General features: G+C 37.7%; 1 long non-coding RNA gene across 3 annotated transcripts; it reads right to left on the bottom strand.

Moving 5' to 3' along the window:
* Positions 1-10862: 10862 nt before the first annotated feature.
* On the bottom strand, positions 10863-15411 carry LOC148645286 (uncharacterized). 3 transcript variants are annotated; one of them, XR_015928466.1, is made up of 4 exons: positions 15100-15411; positions 12934-14341; positions 12294-12487; positions 10863-11418 (listed from the first exon to the last, which is right to left on the bottom strand). It is a non-coding gene; the product is annotated as an uncharacterized LOC148645286 (long non-coding RNA). The 3 variants fall into 3 exon arrangements; XR_015928468.1 differs by having other exon boundaries at positions 12294-12439; XR_015928467.1 differs by having other exon boundaries at positions 15153-15411.
* Between the last annotated feature and the right edge of the window lie 456 nt (positions 15412-15867).

The raw sequence follows: 15867 nt of genomic DNA, 5'->3' as shown, positions 1-15867 counted from the left end.
TCGACCAAAGAACAGCATCCTTAAACACTGCTAAAGCATTGCACAGTGGGTCTGTTTCATACAACTTTTGGTGTTAGTACAGGTTGTATTCTGGGAAATATTTTTCAATACTGGCATGCTGGTCAGCACTGCTGCCTCAGAGATCTTGGGACTCATTCTAGCCACAGGCCATAATCTGTGTTGCATTTGCATTCATGTGGGTTTTTGCTGGTTGTGTGACTTTCTGCCCATCTCCCAGATTTTGAAAGGCATGCTGGCTTACTTTAATTGGCTGTTCCAAATGGCCCCTTTCTCCCAGTTCCTGAAAGGAACAGGAGGCAAAACAGTCTTGTGCTCAAGGTCCTGTTGTCTAACATCCTGTGCTTCTCATATAGGTAATGGTAGCGCATGATCCTCACCAGGATAAGTGGCTTTGAAGTAATGGGTGGATTTGAACAAATTTGATTGCATTATTATTTGTTAAAGTGCTCACATGATTGTCAATAGTTTCAAGCACAGCCAGATACCGTATACAACTTACCCACCATCACTTCCCCTTTCAGAATCCCTTGGTGAAGTAAAGTACAAGGGAGGGCAATTAATCTTCAATTAAGCTCAGTCAGATTCAAATTATGATTAAACAAGACTATGAATATACGGGGATAGGACACTTAAGACTTCAGTGTCAGTGAGAACCAACCAGGCTGAGGCAATGCCAGCGCCAGCCAATGATCAGTACTGTCACAACCCCCTTACTTACGAGGAATTAACCAGAGAGGCAGCTGCACAGGTGAAGATGGAGTGGAAGAAGGGGGGGGGGGGGGGGCTAGAAAAGAGTTCAGGACATCAGGCAAGTATTTACACGTAGGAAAGCAGAATATAATTTGACTTCTGAAGTTCTGAACTTCTGTTTGACACCAACACTTATATACAGTAGAAACCCAGCATATTTAATCCATCACCATTGGAAGCAAGATGCTATTGATCAAAATCAGCAGAGCTGATTCGGTGTTTCCACGTGCAGCATGTTTCTCAGAGCTTTCTCATCTCCTGTGCCCTCAAGACAGGCAATTCGTTACACGAGCCATTTTACTAGACCTAAACGATTGCGTATATTCTGAAATTCAATAGTCTTCCTGCTGCATAGGTGAGGGATACTCTTGTTTCATAATTGTTTAAGTATTTAGGAAAGGGTTAATAAAATTGGGATCTTGCAGAAAATTAATACTGACTGATTAACCACCTAAAATGTGTGATTGCTTGCCTTGATGTAATGGGTATCATGCCAGTAATGAGTTTTTCAATCAAAGTTGTCCTGGGTCCTTCTAACACCTGTAATGCTGTGAACATGGATTACATTGTTTAATGGCTATTACAGTCAATCAAATGTTGTATAGATGTGGATGTTGTGCTTGGAGTTGTACAGAGAGCAAATATTGGTACACAGTACGTTTTGTGAGGAATACTTACCAGTTTATAACCCTGACATTCTTATCAGCTGTTATCATCAGTTACTGTAGTTACTTAATTTAGTGTTTTTCTCTTGTTCTTTCTCTGCTCATCCAGCCTGGTTAATGTAATTCTTTTAAATAATTATTCCTGCCTGTTCCATTTCCTGAAACAAAAATGCACAGTATGTCATCATAGCAATTACTTCTGCCTTTTCCCATTATTGCCTAAGGGTGTTTAGCATCTTCCCTTTGGTTATATTGTTTTTCTTTCAGTTTTTGGTTCCGTATTCTCTTGCTATATGTTATTTTCACTTTTACAAAGGTGTACAGCTGCTAAAAATACTACTATGTTGGGTGGACAGATCAGATTGTATTTGGCCATATTTGTTTAAAAAATAGTTTCAATGGAAAGACACAGCTTGGTTATATATACTGTGACAGCAAAGTTAAATGTTTTTCGTCTAAAAAAATCTGTTTACATAGCTCCACATTTCTGTTTTTATGGGGGTCAGGCCCTACCTCTCTTATCCTTTATGTTTGTTACAAGTTGCAAAATTAAAGTGTTTATAACACTGTACTTGTACTTACTAAATGAGGGGCTTATTGCAAATTTTTATCAGAGCAGTCTGGTAGTCCTACCTGGTCAATTGCTCTGTACAGTACTGTACGTCTAATGTCACAGCATGAATTCCAAGAATATGAGTTGAAAGCTTTTGCCTCACAGTTTATTTCTTCCAAATTCCAAATTGTCAATTAAGATCTCACCTTAAATGTTTCTGCAATAAGACGCCTTGTTGAAAGTCTTGTCAGTTCAAACTCAATTAAATTATTTTCTCTGTTGGAAGTCAGAAAGGATGACTAACCTGCCGGCGGCACTTTGTAATTGTGTTCTTAATTATGCAATTTAAACACAATCACATAATGTTATTACAATAAAAATCTTGTTACATATAATTTCATAATTCTATGTTAGATTGTGTATAACAGGATGGCACAGTGGTGCAGTGGTTAACATAGCTGTCTCCCAGCACTGGGGACCTGGGTTCGATTACTGGGGTGGTATATGTGTGGAGTTTGCATGTTCTCCACAGCTTCGCATGGGTTTCCGCAGGGTGCTCTAGTTCCCTCCCACAGTCCAAGGACATACCAGTAGGTTAATTGGCTTTTGGAATAACTGGCCCTGGTGTGAGTGTGTCTCTGTGTATACAATCAACACAGCCAGCTCAAGCATGAGACAAAGCAAATACTGTATTTTCTAAATTCAGCATCTAAGTATATTGGTCCTCTGATGAGTTTGAGATACAGAGAAGAATACGGTTTAACTTAGTTTCACATTGTTTTGTCATCGGCCCTAGAAGAAATGTTAAATTGTGGATTGTTACTGCGCCTGTGGAAAAGAGGGAATCTGAGGGACTTATCCCAAACTGTCAAAATTCTACACTTAAGACCCATATGCCAGCCTTTCTATTCTGAAAGTCTGTGTTTATCCATCTATCTATGTTAGAAAGTACTGCAACTGAGCAGCGTGGCACTTTCCTCTGCTTGGGTTTAAAATGATCTTTTATTCTATTTTTCTAACTTTGTTCTTTCATAGACACAGGGTGAAAGGCTATAGAGACATGACAGGATGAAAACAAGCCTTTTATTACCTTTTATTACCAGTGGGAAAGATGTATTGTATGGTTTTCATCTTGTCCGGATTTAAGTACGTTTTATTACAATAATTTAATATGAACACACTCTGGGAATTTTCTTTGATATGAATAAGTGGCAAAAGCTTTCAGTCCGATTGACTCCCAATCTCTGAGACTGGTACTGGCTAGCAGTGTGGTTTTTAAGAAAGGAAATATAACAGACAAGTGAACTGTATTAAGTCCTCTCTGAGAATTGTTCACCAAGAAGCTATGTAAAACTACCATGTGTGACAGCATGTTTTTTTTAGTTTGCCTTCAGGGATTAATTTTAGAGTTCCTGGTATTTGAGTGGTGTTTTGAACGCAGCCACTGGAAACATTATTCCATTAAGTTAGTTAGTGGTTATTACTTTATTGAGAGGTGGATGTAGCTTTCCATTAAATAAAAGTATTACCACTGTGTAAGAGCTGATAGTTTTTTAGGAAAAAAAAAGTACTATTGATTATAAGGTCCTGACATACATATGTGCATGATGGGTTGTATGATTTACTGGTATGTGGTCAAAACACTTGAAAAAAGGTGGTGGGGATAACACAATGTTAGAGAGAACAGTGTAGGACAGAGGAAACTGAGAGAAGATGTGATTGAAGTATACTAGTTCTATAGATATGGTTCACTCATGGGGCACTATTCTTCACTTTATAATGAAACAAGGACTCTAGGTTGTGACTAGAAGCTAAAAGAGAATTCTTAACGGCTGGGGAATTGGACATGCTTCAGTAATCACAAATTTGTGGATATCTGGAATAGGCTTCCCAGCCGGTTGGTTAGAGACCAATACAGTGTACACTACAATACAGTTTAGCCTCTTTCAGCAACTGGGAGTTATGGGAATTCAGGTCCCTGGGGGAAATAAAAAGAGGTTTTTCCAGCTCCCTCAAAAATGCGTGCCAATGTTGAAAGAGTTCTTCTTTGCCCTTTTCACCAGCCAGGTGGATTATTGGAATTGGAATGGGAAAACAAGACCCCAACAGGCACCTGTACAGACAAAGGAATAGTCTAGAACAGAACGTGAAGGGATCGCTCACTCATCTTGTAGGCTCATCTTGTAGGCCGCGCCAGCTTTCCAAGCAGGAGGTTGCAGGTAATGTAATTATTGGAGCTGAACAATATAATTGAGAACATCTGGTATTAAATAAAGAATGAACAGTTTCAAATTAACTCAATAAAAGCAATACACTTGTCCTCAAAAGGCTCAACAGATGCACTTCAAAACTGTAACCCAGTTAGACTGCATTTGTGTTAAGTGCATTGTCAATATTATTTTGATCAGTTGTTCTAATAGAGCACTATTTAAATCCCTCCGGTTAACCTAAAGCTATAGTGAGAGGAAAGAGAATGGGTCCCATCAGAAAGTTTAAAATGTGTAACTTTTTGCAGATTCATCTTTTCTAACCACTTTATCCAGTAAAGGGGCTCAGGGAAGCCATCTCTGCGAGCCATACGCCCTGGGCACGACACCACTCCATCTCAGGGCACATAAAGACAAACACACACATGGAACAATTTTTCCAGAAGCCAGTCAGCCTACCGGTATTTCTGTGGATTGTGGGAAACCCACGCAGACACAGGGAGAACGTACAGATTCCATGCAGATAACATCCCAGGTCCAGAGGGCCCCAGAACTGCAAGGTAGCAATGCTAACCACTGCCTGACCCTACTGTTGCAGATGTGAGTCTTAAAGCTCTTTGGCTTACTGAAATACCGCTGTTCCTTTCTGTTGTTACTTACTCTGCTTTTCCTCATGTTTTCACAACCTCTAACCACCCCAAAACATACCTCCATGAGGTTTGACTATATTTCCTGAACTGTATGTTAACTGTGTGCTAGTAAGAAAACCCTAATCCTAACTTCAGCCTGATCTATAATTGTATCCTGAATAATGTTCAATTATTTATAAAATCTAGATTTATAATATGCTGGATACATCTGACTACTTAAAACACCTTTGATAACTTAGTATTCCGTCTCCTACAGGTACACAAGGATACAGTCATACATTATACGATTTCATTCATTTTGTGACGGAGGTCAAATGATACCCAAGCCAGACTTCGAAGCTTTTCTGCCTCTTACAAGCACGGGGTGATCTGAACTGACAATGTTCTCCTGACCTAACTTATAACTGCCAAAAAGAGTTGTGTTAAAACCCTAAAAATAGGTACGCTTTGTTTGTCCAAATTCATTTAAGGATGCTAGTGTTTCTAGTATCATATAGCATCCATCCAGTAAAGATTTAACATCTTTAAACATGTTAAAGATGCAACACACAAACCAATGTGCTGCATTTTCTCTTATGATGCATTTTATTGATGATGACATTTAAAACTGTAGCTAGGATACAATTACAGTGCTCTTATGTTTCCTTTTGAATTTCTTTTTTTTTTTTTAAAACACAATAAACTTTTTCTGGTGGAACTTGGTATACAGTACAGTCAATTTCCTGATGGTGCCATCAACTTTGCCATCACCTTGAACTTTTACAGTATCTCATGGGTGAGTCTGAAATATAAGAGAAATGTACATTCCCTGTCCCGCCCCCTGCCTATAACTTCCCAGATCAAAACTATAACATTTTCTTTTCCGAGAGGTCAGGAGGTGTTATGAGCTTCACTTAGCAGCTATTATAACTCAGTCCTGGGGTCTAAAAGTGTGAATTAAACTATCGAGTTTCAAAACTCCTAAATCAGAAATATATATGAGGTGTACATCCTTGCTACCTATTTGATTTTCAATTTAAAAAAAAACATACAGTATCTGCCTGTAGACAGAATATTAATGTTTATTTACCTGTGTCCTACATTCAGAATAAAAGCCTGCTTTTCAACATTCTCTAACAAATTTGGTCTAGCTTCCTGTGGGATCAATATAAATTACAGGCTTTTTGCTTGTATTGAGAAAACCCTGTTTAGGCTTCACAGTTTAATTTCCAGGCATTGTACACACAGAAGATTAAAACAATTCCCTTTATCTGTTTCTTCCTACTAAATATCTTCCTTTTCAATGGGTTTAAATGATCTTGTTGGACGTTTCCAAATATTTTGCAAATTTGTACTATAGTTTATATACTGTATATGCAAAATAACATGGAGATTTAAAAGCAGTTTAGAAAGTCGGTTTGTTTTCGTGACATTGATGGGATGTGGGTTTCAATTCGTGGAAGACATTACTGTGTGTTTGTAAACATCCCGCTACCTTGGAATATTTTCCACAGCATTATATTACTAGTAGAGGATTGGGATCAATTGTTGATGCTCATAACATACAGTACATACTGTTTACTGCATTGTAACTGCTGATTGTGTCTAAGGTGTCCAAGACACACCGCAGTGTACCATGATGAGTGTTTACTATTATGCACACAAGGTATTCCTACGGATCAGTGCAAAAAGCACTATGGTTAGCCAAGGTAAAATTGCAAAACTCCTACATAATAAGAGGAAGATCACTGGACATTTCAGAAAACTCAATTTGAATGGTAGATGTTTATGAAATGCTTTGGAGGGAGAGACATTTTCGTATTTACTGAGTAATCATTTTAATAACTCATGCTTTTAAGTTCCAGAGCATAAGGGCCAAGTGCTATCTTCCTGTTGATAACCTCTCCTCTCTTGCTTTTAATAGTGTTGTGTGTCCTTTTCACAAAAGCTTTGTGCTGATCAGATTTCACTATCCTGTCTCGTCCTTGGAAAGACTCCTAATCAGTAAAAAAACAAACATTCGGTTTCATTTAGTTTGCCTCGGAAATGAAAACATTTCATGAAACACAAATTTAACTTTGGATCTGCAATGCATGCCTGTGCCGTTCCCTGGGGTAGGGAGCTTCGATTTCACCCTTTACGTAACATAATGTGCTGAACAGAATGATTCCAACAATCAGACTGCTCTCCTCGCTCTGTACTAATCCCTTGAGATCCCAATACAAACCACTGGTTTTCAGTGCTGTTTGACACAGAGGCACACTATTAACACTATTTTCAAAAATAATTTGAATTTGTTTTCTAAACATCCTGAACATCAGTTGATTCAATTCCATTTTATGCACAAAATGTACTTAAGCCCTCAGAGATGTTTTCGAGCTGATATTCAACCATGGAGTTGATGTGGGAATCTTACAATATGCCTATGTTTTCATGTTGGGGTGTCTTCACCTTTATCTACTATTCAGATGAAAACTATCCTGTGTACCGCATTGATTCTTCTATTGACTCATCATTTGATGTATCTGTGTAGCAGAGAGATTGATGCTCTCTAATGGAAGGTTCTGTGCTCCTTCCTTTGGTTTCAGAGACCACTATATTTTCTCTGCATTATGTGGTTCTTTCTCCATTGTGAGGGTCCATAGGAGGGGTTTGCTTGGGGCAGTTGATGTTGATGGGGCAGACATCGTCAAAGCACTGTTGAACTGATCCCATGGATATATGAGGGGGAAAAGGGGACTGTGCTTTTCTTTCCTTTCCTACTAAATAAACAATTTGAAAATTATGACGAAGGCAGGTCTAAAACTGTACAGTGTTTCCATTTGAACAGAACTGATTGCTTTTGAACAAAGAAAATACATTAATGGAAATGGATTCTATTCTGTGACTCTCTGATCTCTCTTTGATCCTCTAACTTTGCAAGGTAATGGTAATGAACATATCCAGTACTTTTCTCTGAGAGACTGCTCAGTACAGCACTTGTAGAACAGCACATATCCCATTTGAATGTTTAAAATGCTGGAGTGTACCGGAGTGATCCAGACTTTTGACGACACTAGCACACAGAGAGCCGGGTCACTGCCTACATCAGTCTGCAACAATGCTGGATTCTTACTGTAATGTAATTGACACAGAATGTATTTCTTCTGCAGCTGAATCTGAGATTTCTTTCAGCATGTATACTTCAAAAACAACACACAGACATAAACACATAAGCACTCACACCAGGGCCATTTTTCCCAGAAACGTCCCAGAAATGAACCTACCAGTATGTCTTTGGACTGTGGAAGGAAATTGAAGCAAACTCATTGGTGAACATGCAAACTCCGTGCCGATAGCACGGCACAAATAGATCCCAGGGCCCCAGTACAGCAAGGCAGCAATGCTCACCACTGCTCCAAACACAATTCTCAACAAAAATCTTTGAAAAACTTCCAGCTCTTGAATACAATCCTTGGACTGTTCACATCTACAATAATACTCAGATGTCACCATTAGATGCCTTGGCTTTGTAGCTACTGTACATACAGTAATTAGGCAGGAATGATGAATGTGTGTAATAAAGGACATGGTGAGAGCAGACGATGTTCTCATTATATATAACAAGTTGCTCTTTTGAAGTCAACAATGCTAACAAAACCAATGTGATTGTGTGTGATAAGCAGGAGAAGAATCCTCAGTCCTTCCTGTGTAAATGTTAGGCGTTGGCACATGCAATATGCCAGTATATCTGCAGTGATTTACAGTACACAGATTGTTCCGTTTAATATTTTGAAATTTGCTTTCTATAAGTGATATTGATTATATTACAGTCCTTTCACTGTTTTCGTGAATCATCAGTATTTGCCTTGTTATCTGCAGGGGCTATTGAGTTTGTGTCAACTTGTATAGCCTGACAGGCTGCAGTAAACATCACGGGAGTTTTAAAAGCAATTTTCTGTTTGTTGCAGGTCTCCTTTCTCCCCTTTCTTTAGGATTATTTGTGTAGTCAAAGCGAATAGCATAAGCTTCCCCAGTGTCATCTTAGAATTGACCTGTTAAACCCCACTGTTCTGCTTAAAGCCTATTCTTTCATCTTGTTATCTCAATCTGCTTCTTTATGTGTTGGTTTAATTGTTTTCTTTGCCTAATGAGTGTCAAAAAGAGGACTACTGCATTTATTTGCCATATTGTAATGCACTGGGGTCCAGATGATTCCCTTAGACTGGGTCTTTATATTCTATATTCTATATAGCCAAAAAGCCTTATTAGATATTAATGGAAGTCTCAATACAAGATTAAGAAAACTTGTTTAAACTTATAACACAAACACATTATATATATTTGGATTATTTGGTTAACTAAATGATCCAACAGTAAATATCCTTTGCGAACCCTTTGATTCAGTAACAGGTGGCACCTCCTTCTGTTGCAATGACTTCAACTAGCCATTTCTTGTAACTGTTTATCAGTCTCTTGCTTTGACTTTGTGTTTTGGTCAATTCAAACTTGGGAGAATGCCTTCGGGTTGCCTAGTAGGAACAGCTTACGTCAGGTCCTGCATACCAATCCAAAATATGATGTTGCAGTTGTTTGTCTGCTTCTAAAGTGAAGATCATTCTCACAGTGCATCACAATAGTCCTGAATATTTTCCATTCATAGATTGTGGAGAGATGGAGCCCTGAAAGTTTAGAAATGGTTTTGTTACCTTCTCCACACTGATGAGCATCAACTATTAAATTTATGAGGTCCTCTGAAATCTCTTTTAATCGTGGAATGACATGTTCGGACAACAAACTCACAAAGCTTCTAATTATATTAGATTATAATTATATATACATTACTATATACGTTATATAGGAAACTGTTGCCCAAACTCAGTCTTTGTTTATTAGTTACTCATTTAACCACCTCATTCTCATAGCCCACACAGTTGTGCTACATAAACTAAGGGTTCTCTTACGATTTGAGGTACAGTGATTCTTAATTTCGTTTACTTTACTGCGTCTCGTAAACATTGAATTGTATTGGTTAATACAGATCCTTTTGGCTATTTAACAACAAACTGATTTTGAATAAACGAGTTTAATATGGTATGGTAAAAATGTACAGTACCTCTCAGCCGTGCTATATAAATGGACTATGTTTGTTAATGAAAAACGGATTGTATATGAAACACTTCATGTTGTGAAATTATGACTACATCTGTATTTCTCTTCAGGGTGAGTAATGTTGAAACTGCCCTGTTACATTTATGTGTTTAAAGAAATAAACACATGTCAACCGGTGAAATTATATATTACAATGTAAAATCAACAACAAGCTTTTTATGGAACTCTTTAAATTCTATTTCCTTTGTCGTCCACATTTCACCAAGAGGTCCCGCATGATTAAAATCCTTGTAACTGTGCCTAAGTTGGCTATAAAAGCTACCATCAGTGGAAATGAGAAATAAAGAACAGCAAACAGTTCTTTAACCTTATACAACTTCAGAAGGTTAATAACCTAAAGGGTAAAAAGCAACCATTTGCTTGCAGGCCTTGTCAGATGCCTTTGATCCACAGCCACAGGTAATAACAGCCCAGTTGACCGAATGACTTTTTCCACTAGTTCAGCATTTGGTTTTAACTTTTAACAGCCACAAAACAAGTTTCCTTACCGGGGATCTCATGGGAAAATCTTGGCTCTTAACACTACAGAAAAGACACCTGAATCTGTACTTTTGAATACTTATCAAAACAGATAAGAAGGAGATGACAGGATCGCCTTTCATAAAGTTGTATTTCCATATCTGTTGCAAAAAGTACGTGAAATCATTACCTACAGTACATTTCTTTTTCCTGAGTTGTTTAGATTACAAATTGTTCTTACACCTGTATTAAAAAGCTTTTTTTTTCTACTTTTGCACCTATTCTAATGAGCCAGATTCTCACAGAAGTCTATTTGGAAAGAGATTCAAAACACAACAGTTGAGCTACATTGAACAAATGGAGGAAGTACCTGTAGCGAATCCCGTTTTCTTAAAAGTCACTATTTGTTCAAGAAAATACCAGTCAAGAAAGGAAATACTGTCAATTTTATTTCTGACACATCAACGCATTTCAAAATGAAATCCTTCTAAAATGTCTTTCCTCTTAAATAGGTTAGCAGTACCAGTACATGTAATTAGGGATGGTGTTACACATAATCATGAAGACCATGAAGTCTCTGAAAGGGTCCGGGAAATTATTTGTCAAACTACTTGATATGACTTTGCCATATTGTAATGTATAGAATGCCAACAACATTCAACACAACAACAACAGGAAAAACTACCACTCTCAGTGGTAAACACCTACCAGATGTACCTGATCAAACAGGTGCTGAGACTGGAACCCAGGTGGAAAGAAAGCACAATCGAGCTCAGAACAGATGCCACTACACCTTGATAACAACAACAGAACAATATTCTGTGCAGTAAACATACAGTAAAGTACAGGTTATTTGTGCAGTTCCATGCTTCAGAGAATACCACACACTGAAGAACTACTGATTTTCCAATTCTCTTTGTCCGTTCTTTGTGCCAACATGGTTATTATTTCACTGTGTACGTAACTGCAATATCTGTTAGTGCCTGCAAAAAGGAAAAAAATAAATATTATTATATCTTCTGTCAGGCTGAAAGAGTTTTATTGATTGTACATCTTTTCAGTCTCCTGCCCTGTTTGTCCGTAAATAAATGTGTTTATTCATTCATGTTATTGTTGTTATAATTACTTATTTGACACTTTTATCCAAAGAGACATACATTTGTGCCTATGTACTGTATACAACTGGGGTACCTTGCTCAGGGGCACAAAAGCAATTTCAGTCCCAGGATTTGAATTTTGTGTTCTGCCTACCGCAGTTACAAGGTAATTGTGGGGAAAAAAAGAAATTGAGAAAATGCAGCTGTTCTTTTCTGTTTGTGCTACATGTTACCCATTTAAAACACATCATTAATACCATTATTAATCACAGATGGAATGGAAAAAACATATTCCAATGGGATCAATGTATCATTTTAATGATAATTACAGAAAGGGCTAAAACACTCCAATCAGATTGGATCAATATTCGTTTGGAAATTGAGAGCTTTCTTTACACACAGCTCTCTTTAGGTCTCACCACAGCATCTCTATTGGGTTTTGGTCTGGACGTTGTGAGCTATTATTTTGTAGATGTGATTGTGTGGTTTGGATGGTTATCCTTTTGCATAATTCACTTTAGATTCAGCTTGAGCTGTCAGAGGGATGGTCTCATATTTTCTACTAGAATGTGCTGGTATGAAAGAAAATTCACTGTAGACTCTACGACTTTGTGGCTGCAAAACAGGCCCAAACCATCACCCCTCCACCACCATCCTTGATGGATGGTCTGAGGTTCTTCTGGTGAAAGGTAGTGTTTGATTTTTGCTAAACGGGACGTTTTGCACTACTGTATGTCCAGATAACTCTGCTTTTGACTGACCTGTCCGGAGCACATTGTTCCAGAAGTCTTGTTCCTCATTCAAGCAATGTTTTGCACACTTCAGCGATGCAGCAATGCTCTTCCCGAAGAACATGGGTTTCCTCCTGGATATCCTTCCATGAAAGCCATTCTTATTCAATCTTCTCCTAATGGTGGACACACGAGCTCTGATATATACCATAGCGAGAGAAGGCCTGTAGATCATTGGATGTAACCCTTGGGGTTCATTAAGACTTCTAGGATCATACAGTAAGATCTTGGAGAATTTGGCAGGACTGGTTAATTGACAATAGTTTTTTACTTCTTTCTTACCATGGAATAATTGGGCTTTCTGTTGTTTGGAAATGGCTTTGTAACACTGATAAGACTGATAGCAGCAGCAAATCTTGCCCTAAGACTGTCACAGATTTCTTTTCATGTTTTACTACAAACCTGAATGTTTAAGACCAAACTGACAAGGTGTGTTATTTTATATAGCGGTGGAACCACTTCCTAATAATCAGCTAATCACTTGCACATTTTTTGTCAAATGTTGCACGTTATTTGTCAAATGAGATTGGATTTATCTACTCTAAGGACTTGATCAGGACTAGAGGAGGACAAAATATGTCTACATCTCTTAAACCATAAAAGTACTTACTTTTTCACCACACTTGATATGCTTTTTCTGGATGGAACTAGGTTAGAATAAAGGCCGGGAATGTCACGGGGAATAAACATTTAGTGATCCTTCCTTGCTCATTTAGCCGAACTCAAAATCAGTTTCAGTCCTCAGAGAGGTTAAAGTTGCTGGGGTGAGGGATGAGAATCACGATCAGCCCAGTAAACAGAGAAAAGTGCCCGGCCTCAATATGCAGTACCCGTTTTCAGAAAAACAGAGGACAATTTTAATCTTGTTCTATAATGAGCAAGGAACTGTTTCCACCCAGAGATTCACTGTTGACATACACAGCATTTCCAGCTGATATCAATAAAGGCTAGGGGCAGAGGCTTGTGTTGGAATCTCCTGCAGCTGACAGAGGTAAATAGACCATTTACTGTATCTCTTGCACAGCACAGGGAGCTTTTAACTCAGGGAACTTCTAACAGCACTGACAGCCCATAGTCATGGTTAATACTTTTTTAACATTATTGATTTATTTAAAGTGCCAACTTCAACTCTGTTTAGTATCATTTTGAGACAGGATGAACTGGATGTGCAGACTGAATATACAGTACAGTCTTTTATTGTTTTTAGCAATACCATGACCAGCCTGTCAGCTTTTATTAAAGCAGCAGTTTCCATTCATTTATTGTCTTCATTTTTTAATTAAAGAACATATAGCTATAAATCCAGCACAAATATTGTGCTAGCAAACACTCCTTAAACACCAGTAGTTAATTGCTTTTTTCTGAGTGTGTGAAAACAATGCAGCCATCATACATTACCCTCGTGGGTTTTTCTGCAGATATTGTATAGTTTCATACTAAGTATCATGGGTGGCAGTGTATGTGGTTGCACCCAATTTCCTTTTCTTCAAGTTGCTGGAATTTACAGGATCTGATCAAAAAGTAACGACACTCTCCAAAATGCTTCCCTATATTATTTTGTAGTGAAGAGAGAATTCTGTGTTTGTTATGTGACCCACTGAAACACCAGCATAGCATAGTACTGAAATCACAAAAATCATCTGCAAAACAGTATTAGTTACCACTTCTTTTCACTATATATGAATAAATAATTATATTACAAAATATGTTTTAAATATATATTTAAAACTTCCTTCCATCCACTCATTTTCTTACCACGTTATCCAATTCAAGCAACAGGTACAAGGAAGGATACGCTCTGGGTGGGACACCAGTCCATCACAGAGGCACTATCTGGAGTCTTACCTTAAAATAAAGTGTTACTGCCTCATATCATAAATGTTGCCAGCATATATATAGTACAAAACTATTTCAATACCGTGAAAATCTGTTTTTATGTGGTTTTGTGACAAATCAGTAAATCGATCCATTTTAAATTGTGCCCTCAGGTCACCTTAGGATTTGGCCAAACTAGTGAACTGTAAAAAAAGAAGAAAGCAAAGGAAATTAAACAGCAATGCACATGATGTACCCTTTCTGCCTCCCATATGACCTACAGTATGGATATTCTTCAATAGGGAATAGTAAATAGCTGAAGTCAAAATCTGTTTTAGTCCTAAAGCTAAAGTTCCCTGGGTGAGAGATGAGAATCACAAGTAGCCGATTAATAATAAGTCGCTTGCTTATGTATTAAAAGACAGATGTATTTCACACATACTGTATGTTATTAAGTATATAAACATACTCTACAGTGTATCAGCACCTCAGGGGTACCTTTGTTCTTCAACAGTAAATAACACAATGTTCATTTTGCAAACTCAAGAAGTGGCGTTGACAAGGTTTCCTTCTAAATACAGTGTGTGCTCTTGTTGACATGTTTTCTTATTTCTATTTAATTTCATGTTTAGCTTATGGAATTGTCACGCTGGCTGGAATGTATTGTCATCCCTGTCCACTTCAAGCACAATGCAAGGTCAGTGTAACTCGATGCCAGATCCATAAGGCTTACCAAGGGTATTGCATCACAGATGAATTCATACTGTTGTCACAGAAGACAAATGTGATCTTTGCAAAAAGAAAATCGCACAAAGGGATGTTTGTTACAATTTGTTTCAGACTACACTATAATCATTTTGTATACAGAAAATAAATGAGAAACCTGATCCAGTTTCATGCACCTTGGATTATCATTCTTTTTGAAATTCTTTCTTTGTTATATGCAAATATTTCTTCTTACATATTCATGTTTCCTATTGTTTTTGGTAAATATGAAAATATTTTTCACTTTACTGTCTATGAATTCCTCCTCCTGGGTCCTCCTTGTCCTGACATTAGATAAGTATTTTTCTTTGTTTCATTCTATAGAGCTTTTGAGCATCTTCAAACTGTTTTCTGTCCTCTTCCCTGGTGCTTCAGCTGTCATCCTTTACAAGTGAAAAAACAATCCAATGAGCAATGAGGAGGTATGAGTGATGCTAAGAAGTTAACACCAAAGAACAACCACATTCAAATTGCACTGTAGAGCAGATTCAATCCCAAAGAACTACCCCCAAATAGGAATAAATTGTAAATATTTAGTAACACTAACCTGAGTTCTAAATGTTGCCAGATAGGTTGGGTTATTGATTAACAGGGGGCACATTGCTGAAAGTGACCTAAAACCTGGCCTTAACTGACTGGTACATGTACAGTACATCTTGTGCTTTGTAAAGCTTTATATACCTGTACATATAAACTTGGAAGGCATATTTGGGTTTTACCTGTGTAAGTAATGTTAGAGGTGGTGGTGGTGTTTGGGTTTAAGGGGGTTGGGATGGTTTTAGAACATTTTCTGGACCTTTGTGAGCTAAAATTGGGTTTTGTTTGTGTCCTTACTGTAAACCCTCAGTTTAATGGACTAAAAGGGGGGAAGGGAAGTCTGGTATTGCCGAATGTCCATAAAATCAGAAATCACGTTTTTTTCAGCCCCAAAACACACTGTATATGCGCACAAATGCAAAACAAA

This window comes from Lepisosteus platostomus, chromosome 19, assembly GCF_059453375.1.
Source record: "Lepisosteus platostomus isolate fLepPlt1 chromosome 19, fLepPlt1.hap1, whole genome shotgun sequence".
Classification (NCBI taxonomy): domain Eukaryota; kingdom Metazoa; phylum Chordata; class Actinopteri; order Semionotiformes; family Lepisosteidae; genus Lepisosteus; species Lepisosteus platostomus.
This window is presented reverse-complemented; position numbering and strand designations above follow the sequence as displayed.